We start from the raw sequence: 10,844 nt of genomic DNA on the forward strand, positions 1-10,844 counted from the left end.
TTTTTGGCTTCACTTGGTGATGCTCAGGGCAAATTCCTAGTTTTGTACTCCAAGATCACTCCTGGCAAGGCTCTGGGGACCATATAATGGTGCTGGGGATTGAACCTGGGTCTGCCACATGGAAGACAAGAGCCCTACCTGCTCTAATCACCTACTATCACCTTTGAGGTGTGCCTTTTGAGGAAAAGTGGCAATCTAAATCTTTGTGGAACAAGTGCTAGTGTGGGCTACCTTCAAATTACTTAGTGATTTTAGAACATTTAAGGAGGCCTGGACACTGTCTGGGAAAGAAAAAAAAAAAAAAAAGCCTTGCTTCTGCAGGAGTACTAAATAAGGCAATGGCTGAAAGGAGTTACTGTAGAAATCAAAAGAATTTTCCCAAAGTGGAAGGAAGGCAGAATAAAAGGCAATTGAGTGAGTAATGGGCATAAAATTACCCTTAGCATTCCTCACCTTGGTCTGAGTCCAGAATCTGACCTTTTCTCTGGCTTGTAAAAACAACCCAAGTGATTTAACTAATTTTTTCCCTAATTTTACACCTCTATTAAAAGAAAAGCATTCAAACAAAACCCCTGAGACACTATCTTGGCAAAACTAAGCCAAGTGGAACCCCAGGAGTAGTTGTTTGCAAATAGAATTAATGTCCAAGCAAACACAGTATTTGTACTGAATACAAATTAGACCAGAAGAGAAAATTAACATGTCTTTTCAACCTGTCACCCTTCCTAACAGGAAGAAGTCTTTGTTTTTTCAGAAATCAAAGTGAAGGGTTAATTATGCTGATCTAGGTAAAAAGTAGAGATACAAAGAAAAAGGAAATTCTGAATGTCAGAATGCTCCACAAACTCAATTAGATTTTATGATTCTCTTAGAGGAAAGGGGAAAGAAAGAACTGTAAAAATGTTTAAGAAAAATAACAAAGATGTAGTGAAGGTGAACTGAGATTAGGAGGGAAGAGACTGGTAGAGAGAGAGAGAGGAGAGAGAGAGAGAAAGAGACATTTTAAACAGCTGCTATGAATGACACTAAGAGGCATTGAGAATCAGTTAAAGGGTTTGCAAATGTTTTGTCAATTCTTTGGTGTGTAATAAAGCTTTGTCTTTTCTTTTACTGTAAATGTCAAAAACCTAAACTTAAAATAATTGAATAAAAGTAATGTGAATAGTTTACTATCTGAAAAATTCGGGGGCCAAAGAAATAGTGCACTGGATAGGGCACTTACCTTGCATATGGCTGACTTAGGTTTAATTCAATCTCCAGTCCCCTATGTGATTCCCCTAAGTACCACCAAGAGTTAACTCTGATTATAGAGTTAATTGTAAGCTCTGAGCACCAACAGGTGTGGCCACAAAACAAAAGAACAACAATACACAAAAACAAACAAACCTGAAAAACTCCATGGATAGCTTCAGATATGGGTAGATCCAAGGTGTAAGCCATGTCGATTAGAACATGGTCTTTCCTTTTCTATCTGTTGTTCTCAGAATATTTCTCATGTAGGGATTTCTTCTCACCTTTTTAATTTGTATTATCTTTACAATAACCAACCTAGTGGAAACTGGGACATTATTTCAAAATAGTGCCAGGAAGGTTTTAGGATTGATTAATATCTCAGCATATTTTGAATCATATACCCAACCATATATGCATAGGTATGAGGATAAAGAATGAAGAAGGAGTCATTCTTCAAAAAAAAATTCAAATTCTGTCATCAGAAAATACCATACCATGGTGGGCAAGTGAAAAAAAAAAAGAGCAAATCTCCATAGGTACAGCTTAAGAAAATCAATTAAAATTTGTTTTTCTTTTTATTTTATTATTTTAATAGAAACTAAAGACAAGTATTTCTTTTCCTTTTGTGAGTAGGGAAGGAGTTGGGGCTATACCTGGCAGTGCTCAAAAGCTACTCAGGATTCTGTTCAAGGTTCACTTCCAGTGGTGTTAAGAGGACCATATGTTTTTTTGTTTTGTTTGTTTGGGGGCCACATCCAGAGATTCTCAAGGGTTACTCCGGCTCTGTACTCAGGATTGAACCAGGGTGGGTCTTGTGTAAGGCACGAGCCTTACTGGCCTTGCTATTGCTCTGTCCCCTCAGGAAACCATTTGGTACTAGAGATAAAATCTGGTCAACACGTGCAAAATAATCAGTTTAACCCTTGTACTATGTCTCTGGTCCCTAACCTAGTCTTTTGAAAAGGACATCATGGGATAAAATTGGGCACAGACAAGGTTGAGTTTGCAGAGGTTTTTGACTCAGCCATAAACAAAGTAAAAAGCAAAGAACTTTCCTTTTAGGAAGATAAATAATTTAAAAACTTGTCTCAATATGGAGTCTAAAGAAAGCTAGTAAGAACCAGCACTGTGGGCAGGGTGCTTGTTGTCCACACAGCCAACCCAGTTCTATTCCAGGCACCCCATACTTTCCCCCCACCAAAAATGATTCCTGAATGAAGAGTCAGGAGTAGCACCCAGAGCCTGGTGTAGCCCCAAGACAAAAAATAAAATAAAAATAAATAAAAGTAAGGGAGTAAAAATGACAGCAGATGCTTCAAATTTGTCAACAGAGGGGCCCTCAACAGTAGTGGAGGGGCTCTGATACTCTGTTGGGGGTGTGACATGGCAACATTGTATGCCTGAAATATTACTATTGTTTGTTTTGTGCCACACACAGGTGTGCTCACTGCTGGCAGAATGTGGGGACCATACACACAGTGCTGAAGATCAAACCTGGATTTTCTGTGTGCAAGGCAAGCAAGCACTTTACCCACTGTACCATTACTCAGGTTCCTGAAATAATACTATTAACAATAGTGTAAATCACAGTGTCTAAGCAACAATGATTTCAAAAAAAATTATAACACTGTAATTTACCAAATTCTCAATGTAGTTGTTTCAGGCACTAAATGTTCACACCAATCTCACATCCAGAGTGGCCTTCCCTTCTCCAGTGAACCCAGTTTCCTACCCACCACCCTAGGCTACCTCCTTGCATGCACAAATCAACAAATCTTCCCTTTCAGAATATAAAAAGCACTGCAGATCTAGCCCAAGTGCTGTAATCTATGAAAAGAACCACAGCATTTGTAAAGACTAGTGTTGTCTGTACTTCTAACTAAAATAAACCATCCCATGTGTGGTGTACCTGAGACCCACCCATTTCTGGGAGGGGTCTTGGGAACCGGATAATAGGTGTGACCTTACCTGCAAGACCCGGCCCATTCCTGGGAGGGGTCTTGGAATAGGTAGATAAACCCAGAAGCCAGGGGATTAAGGGGCTTTTGCCTTTTGGCCCTGCTGGGCTCTCGGAGAAAGATAACTGAATTATAAGATGCAGGGCTAAGAATGGCCGAATGCTTAAAAGGTTATGAGATAGGCCACACACACGTGGTGGCTAGGGCCTAAATAAAGATGATTCTTCCTGAAGCCTGCCTGTGAGTGAGTGATTTCCCGTTTCACCTGGGCCTGGAACTCAGCGGCTGGATGGGGGATGAAGCCACGTGGCTGGGGCCTAAGCACAAAGGCCTCCATCCATCGCCATCCAGCCCCATTGTTATTTATTTCATACAACACCCATGCCTGTATTCGAGACAGGCTTTCTATTTATCTCATTCACTACCATTGTTATGATAGTTGTCAGTGTAGTTATTTCTCTAACTGCACTCACCACTCTGCACAACACAAATCTTGGAGTAAGTGAAGTAACTGGCTGTCATAAAGGTCAAGCACTGTCTAGTGGCCAAATTGTGTATAAAATGAAGGGTGCCAACAATAAACACAGACTTTGCCCACTTTCCAATCTTCCTTCATTACTTATTACTACACTTGCTCACTTCACCATTTATTAGCTCTCAGCTTGAGATCTCTTGAAGGGAAAGAAGATAATAAAGCCTACTACACAGGGCTGTTATGAAGATTAAATGAATTAATACATGTAAAGTATTTAACACAGTGTCAGGTGCCCGGCATTAATTTTAAATTAATATTTACTGTTATAATTACAGGGGCCAGAAAGTAAATGCCCTCAGATATGCAAAGCGAGAGAAACTATCTAGAAATTTTGTCTGAAGAACACACTTATTAAAAAGAAAACTGCTATTTCAACATCAGTGACCACAAGGAAATGTGAATGAATCAAGTATTGAAAGAGTTAGGGGTCTTTTTCTTTCCATTTTATTTTTCATTTTGGGGACAGTCTCAGAATGCTCAGTGTTTAATCCTATCTCTGCATTCTGGGACCACTCTTGGCTAGGGCCAAAGAACCACCTGGGAGGCTAGGGTTTGAACCCTTAGCACTATCAACATACTACAACTACATTCTGCAACTTACAATGACATGTTCTTCCCAGAGTATAAGGCAACAAAAAGAAATAAACACACATATAAATTTTGTTTGTTTTTGTTTTCCTGGGTCAAACCTGGCAATGCTTAGAGCTTACTCCTGGCTCTGTACTGAGAGAAAACTCCTGGAGAGGCTCAGGATTCTGTATGGAATGCTGAAGCTCAAATCCAGATCAACTACATGAAAGGCAAGTGCCCTATGTGCTTGTACTCTCTCTACAGCTCAATAGCATCCAAATTTTATAAAAGTAAAATGATCTCTGTTCATAAGCATAAGTTTGTTTGTATAACAGCCTGAACCATAAACAAAAGAACAAAATAAACCATTATAATTAATAAATGAATTCAGCAAAATTGGAAACTATAAAATCAATGTACAAAAATCAGTTGCAGGACTTGGAGAAATATAGTAACTGGTTGGAGTACATGTATTGTATGCAAGAGATCTGGGGTTTGATCTCCAGTACTGATAGTTACCTTAACTGCAGGAGTAAACCCCAAGTAACAAACCTGAACCAGTTTAAAGTCTTTCACCTCAAAAAGTATTTACATTTATGTGCATTAAGAATGGTCAATATGAAAAGAAAAATTAGGAAATATATTTTTAATAAACATCAACAAGATTAAATACTTGAGAATAAATACAGGGCTGGAGAGAAAGTACAGCATGAAATGTACTTGTCTTGCACACAGCCAACCTGGGTTCAAACCCTGCCAACCCATATGGTCCCTAAGCTCCACCAGGAGTGATTCTTAAGTGCAGAGCCATGAGTAATACCTGAATTTTGCTAGATGCACCCCCCCAAAACAAACAAAAAGGAAACAAACAAGAAAACAAAAAGAAGGCAAAAACATCCACCTTAAGAACAAATTTAACCAAGTAGATAAAATAGACTACTGAAATAAATGAGGATAAACATCTCATGAGCGGAGATTAAAAGGCTTAAAATGATTAAGATATCAATACAATCCAAAATAAACACAAATTCAACATGATGCCTTTCAAAATCCCATTGATGGGCTAGAGAGAGAGAGAGAGAGAGAGAGAGAGAGAGAGAGAGAGAGAGAGAGAGAGAGAGAGAGAGAGAGAGAGAGAGAGAGTTCAATGTGTCTGGATTTAATTCCTAAGCAGCACCAGGAACAATTTTGAGAGTAATCTCTCACCACTGTTGCTGCTTACCACCAGTTCTAGCCAACCCCATCCCCCCAAGTTCTACTAGTATTTTTGCAGAAATATAAAATCCAAATTAAAATGTGTAAGGAAACTTAAGTGACCCTAAATAATTAAAACAAACTTGAAAGTGAAAAACAAAATTGGAGGTTTCATAATACTGACTTCAGATTTTACTACTGGGTCAATACAGGGGTGAAGGTGATTGCCTTGCATGTAGTGAACACTAATTCTATTCTCCACACCACATATGGTCCCCTGAGCACTTCCAGAAGTGATCCATGAGCACAGAGCCTGGAGTAATCCCTGAGCACTGCTAGATGTGGCTCCAAACCGAAAAAGAAAATAATGATCTTACTATGAAGCTAAAGCAAGCAAAAATATAGAAGGGATATAAACCAATAAAACGAATTAAGATCCCAGAAATAAACCTTTATCTATCTATCTATCTATCTATCTATCTATCTATCTATCTATCTATCTATCTATCGTGAAATGATGATTGTCAAGGGTTTCAAGACCATGCAGCTGTGAAAACTAACATCAATTGATGTTGATAAACTGAATATCCATCCATATGCAAAAGAATAAAGTTGAGCTCTCATCTTATATTACAAAGCTCAAACTATAAAACTCAGTAGAAAACACAGAACAAACTTTCATGACATTGGATTTGGTGGTTATTTCTCGAATATGACATCAGAGGAACAAGTAACAAAGGAAAAGATAAACAAGCTGGCTTTATTAAAATATAGTTCTTTGGGGGCAATACACAATGCTGCTCAGAGGTTACTCCAGGCTCCGTGCTCAGAAATTATTCCTGGCAGGTTCAGGGGACCATCTGGGATGCCGGAAATTGAGCCCCGGTTGGCCACACACAAGTCAAATGTCCTACCAGATGTGCTCAGGCCCCCAAATTAAATATTTTTATAAAGTCACCATTTTTATCTAATTGTGGTGAGCTGACTCACACAAAGATCAAAGGAGAGAAGAGGGCCATTCTGCTATCAACAGGGTAGTACTTTATATACCATCAGCAGTCAGATTTATATGGTTATGAATTTATATGGTTATAAAGATAAGGCTGGAGTCATAGCACAGAGGGTAGAATGTATGCTTTGTATACAACAGATCAGAACTTGATTCCCAGCATCCCATATGGTTCCCCCAGTGCCACTAGAAATAATTCTTGAGTGCAGAGCCAAGAGTAAACCCAAACATTGCTGGATATGGTCCCCAAGAAAACAAAACAAAACAAAAAAGTAAATAAAGAACATAGACCCCCAGTTAACATCAAGTACGAAGGTAAAATCCAAATGGATTAAAGGCCTTGATATCAGACCTGATAACATAAGGTATATAGAACAACATGCCAGTAAAACACTCCATGACATTGAGAATAAAGGCATCTTCAAGGAGGAAACTGCACTTTCCAAACAAGTGGAAGCAGAGATCAACAGATGGGAATACATTAAGCTGAGAAGCTTCTGCATCTCAAAAGAAATAGTGCCCAGAATACAAGAGCCACCCACCGATTGGGAGAAACTATTCACCCAACACCCATCAGATAAGGGGCTAATATTCAAAATATACAGGGCACTGACAGAACTTTGCAAGAAAAAAATATCTAATCCCGGGCCCGGAGAGATAGCACAGCGGGCGTTTGCCTTGCAAGCAGCCGATCCAGGACCAAAGGTGGTTGGTTCGAATCCCGGTGTCCCATATGGTCCCCCGTGCCTGCCAGGAGCTATTTCTGAGCAGACAGCCAGGAGTCACCCCTGAGCACTGTCAGGTGTGGCCCAAACCCCCCCCCCAAATCTAATCCTATCAAAAAAATGGGGAGAAGAAATGAACAGACACTTTGATAAAAAAGAAGTACAAATGGCCAAAAGGCACATGAAAAAATGCTCCTCGTTACTAATCATTAGGGAGATGCAAATCAAAACAATAATGAGATACCATCTCACACCACAGAGATTGGCATACATCACAAAGAATGAGAACAATCAGTGCTGGCGGGGATGTGGAGAGAAAGGAACTCTTATCCACTACTGGTGGGAATGTCATCTAGCCCAACCTCTATGGAAAACGATATGGAGATTCCTCCAAAATCTGGAAATTGAGCTCCCATTCGACCCCGCTATTCCACTCTTAGGGATATACCCTAAGAACACAAGAATACAATACAAAAGCCCCTTCCTCACACCTATATTTATTGCAGCACTATTCACAATAGCCAGGCTCTGGAAACAACCAAGATGCCCTTCAACAGATGAATGGCTAAAGAAACTGTGGTACATATACACAATGGAATATTATGCAGCCGTCAGGAGAGATGCAGTCATGAAATTTTCCTATACATGAATATACATGGAATCTATCATGCTGAGTGAAATAAGTCAGAGGGAGAGAGAGAGAGAGAGACGCAGAATAGTCTCACTCATTTATGGGTTTTAAGAAAAATAAAAGTCATTTTTGCAACAATCCTTAGAGACAATGAGAGGAGGGCTGGAACTTCCAGCTCACTTCATGAAGATCACTACAAAGAGTGGTGAGTGCAGTTATAGAAATAACTACACAGAGAACTACCATAATCATGTGAATGAATGAGGGAACTGGAAAGCCTGTCTGGAGTACAGGTGGGGATGGGGTGAGGTGGAGGGAGATTTGGGACATTGGTGGTGGGAATGTTGCACTGGTGAAGGGGGTGTTCTTTATATGACTGAAACCTAATCACAATCATATATGTAACCAAGATGTTTAAAGGAAAAAAATAAATAAAATAAAATAAAATAAAAATCAAATAATCTAAAAAAAAAAAAAAAAGATCTGGGACCTGGAATTTTCTTTTTCTTTTTCTTTTCTTTTCTTTTTTTTTTCTTTCTTTTTTTTGGGGGGGGGGGTGGTGGTCAAACCTGGCAGTGCTCAGGGTTACTCCTGGCTCTATGCTCAGAAATTGCTCTTGGCAGGCTCAGGGGACCATATGGGATGCTGGGACTCGAACCACAGATCTTTAGCATGCAAGGCAAACACCTTACCTCCATGCTATCTCTCTGGCCCGTGGAATTTTCCTTAATTGCACATTTATGTGATTTTGCACCTGTGTATTGATACCATACACATATAAAAGCTATTTGAGATGGAGAGACAGAGTAGGGGTAATGTACTTGCCTTGTAATAAACTGACTCTGACTTAACCACAATCACCACAAATTGTTTCCCCAGAATCTTGAGGAGTAAACTGAGCAAAGAATTAAAGGAGTTCTGAGTATTAGCGGTGTGGCACAAATCTCCACTCTATCCCCCAAAATAAAATTCTTCCCCCCAAAATAGCTATCAAGGCCAAAGATATAATGAATAACAGATTATCTATATGCCATTGTCCAGAAAATGTAATAAGAATAATTATTCATAAAGTAAGTTGTATACATTTGTCACCTTTGTATCTGTCACCACTTTCAAAACTTAGAGTCAATGAGATAAGAACTAAACACTGTAAAATAAATTTGTAAAACTACCCACAAAGAAGATAATTTCAGCACAATAAAACAATGACCCATGGAATGGAAAAATATTTGCAAAATATATATAAACAAAATTATATACATAGGAGGCTGGAGAGATAGCATGAAGATAGGGTGTTTGCCTTGCATGCAGAAGGTGGTTTGAATCCCAGCATCCCATATGGTTCCCCAGCCTGTCAGGAGCAATTTCATTTTTTTCATTTTTATTAATATCTTTATTTAAACACCTTGATTACAAATATGATTGTAGTTGTATTTCAGTCATGTAAAGAACACCCCCCTTCACCAGTGCAACATTCCCATCGCCAATGTCCCAAACCTCCCTACTCCTCACCCCACCCCCACCTGTACTCTAGACAGGCTTTCTACTTTCCTCATTCATTCATATTGTTATGATAGTTTTCAGTGTAGTTGTTTCTCTAACTGCACTCACCACTCTTTGTGGTGAGCTTCATGTCATGAGATGGACATTCCAGCTCTCCTCTCTTTGTCTCTGGGAATTATTGAAAAAATGTCTTTTATTTTTCTTAAAACTTATAGATGAGTGAGACTATTCTGTGTATCTCTCCCTCTGACTTATTTTACTCAGCATAATAGTTTATATGTCCACCCATGTATAGGAAAATTTTATGACTTCATCTCTCCTGATGGCTACATAATATTCCATTGTGTATATGCAACACAGTTTCTTTAGCCATTCATCTGTTGAAGGGCATCTTAGTTGTTTCCAGAGTCTGGCTATTGTAAATAGCAGTGCAATAAACATAGGTGTAAGGAAAAGATTTTTGTATTGTATTTTTGTGTTTGTAGGGTATATTCCTAGGAGTGGTGTAGCTGGATCATATGGAAGCTCAATTTCCAGTTTTTGGGAATCTCCATATCGCTTTTCATAAAGGTTGGACTAGACAACATTCCCACCAGCAGTGAATAAAAGTTCTTTTCTCTCCACATCCCCGCCAGCACTGCTTGTTTTCATTCTTTGTGATATGTGCCAATCACTGTGGTGTGAGATGGTACCTCATAGTTGTTTTGATTGGCATCTCCCTGATGATTAGTGATGTGGTGCATTTTTTCATGTGCGTTTTGATCATTGGTATTTCTTCTTTGTCAAAGTGACTATTCATTTCTTCTCCCCATTTTTTGGCTTGTTTTGGGATCACACCCGGTAGTGCTCAGGGGTTACTCCTAAATGTACGTTCAGAAATTGCTCCTGGCAGGCTTGGAGGATCATATGGGATGCCAGGATTCGAACCACCATCTTTCTGCATGCAAGGCAAATGCCTTACTTCCATGCTATCTCTCCAGTCCTTATCCCCATTTTTTGATGGGATTAGATGTTTTTTTCTTGTAAAGTTCTGTCAGTGCCTTGTATATTTTGGATATTAGCCCCCTATCTGATGGGTTTGGGTGCACAGTTTCCCCCACTCAGTGGGTGACTCTTGTATCCTGGGCACTATTTCCTTTGAGATGCAGAAGCTTCTCTGCTTAATATATTTCCATCTGTTTATCTCTGCTTCCACTTGTTTGGAGAGTGCTGTTTCCTCTTTAAAGATGCCTTTAGTCTCAATCATGGAGTGTTATACCTACTGTGTTGTTCTGTATACCTTATGGTTTCAGGTCTAATATCAAGGCCTTTAATCCATTTGTATTTTACCTTCGTACATGGTGTTAGCTGAGTTTGCTTTTTTGCAAGTGGCTAACCAGTTGTGCCAACACCAATTGTTGAAGAGGCTTTCCTTTATCCATTTAGGATTTCTTGCTCCTTTTTCAAAAACTAGGTGATTATATGTCTGGGGAACATTCTCTGAGTA

The sequence above is a fragment of the Suncus etruscus genome, chromosome 6 (assembly GCF_024139225.1).
Source record: "Suncus etruscus isolate mSunEtr1 chromosome 6, mSunEtr1.pri.cur, whole genome shotgun sequence".
In the NCBI taxonomy this organism is placed as follows: Eukaryota; Metazoa; Chordata; class Mammalia; order Eulipotyphla; family Soricidae; genus Suncus; species Suncus etruscus.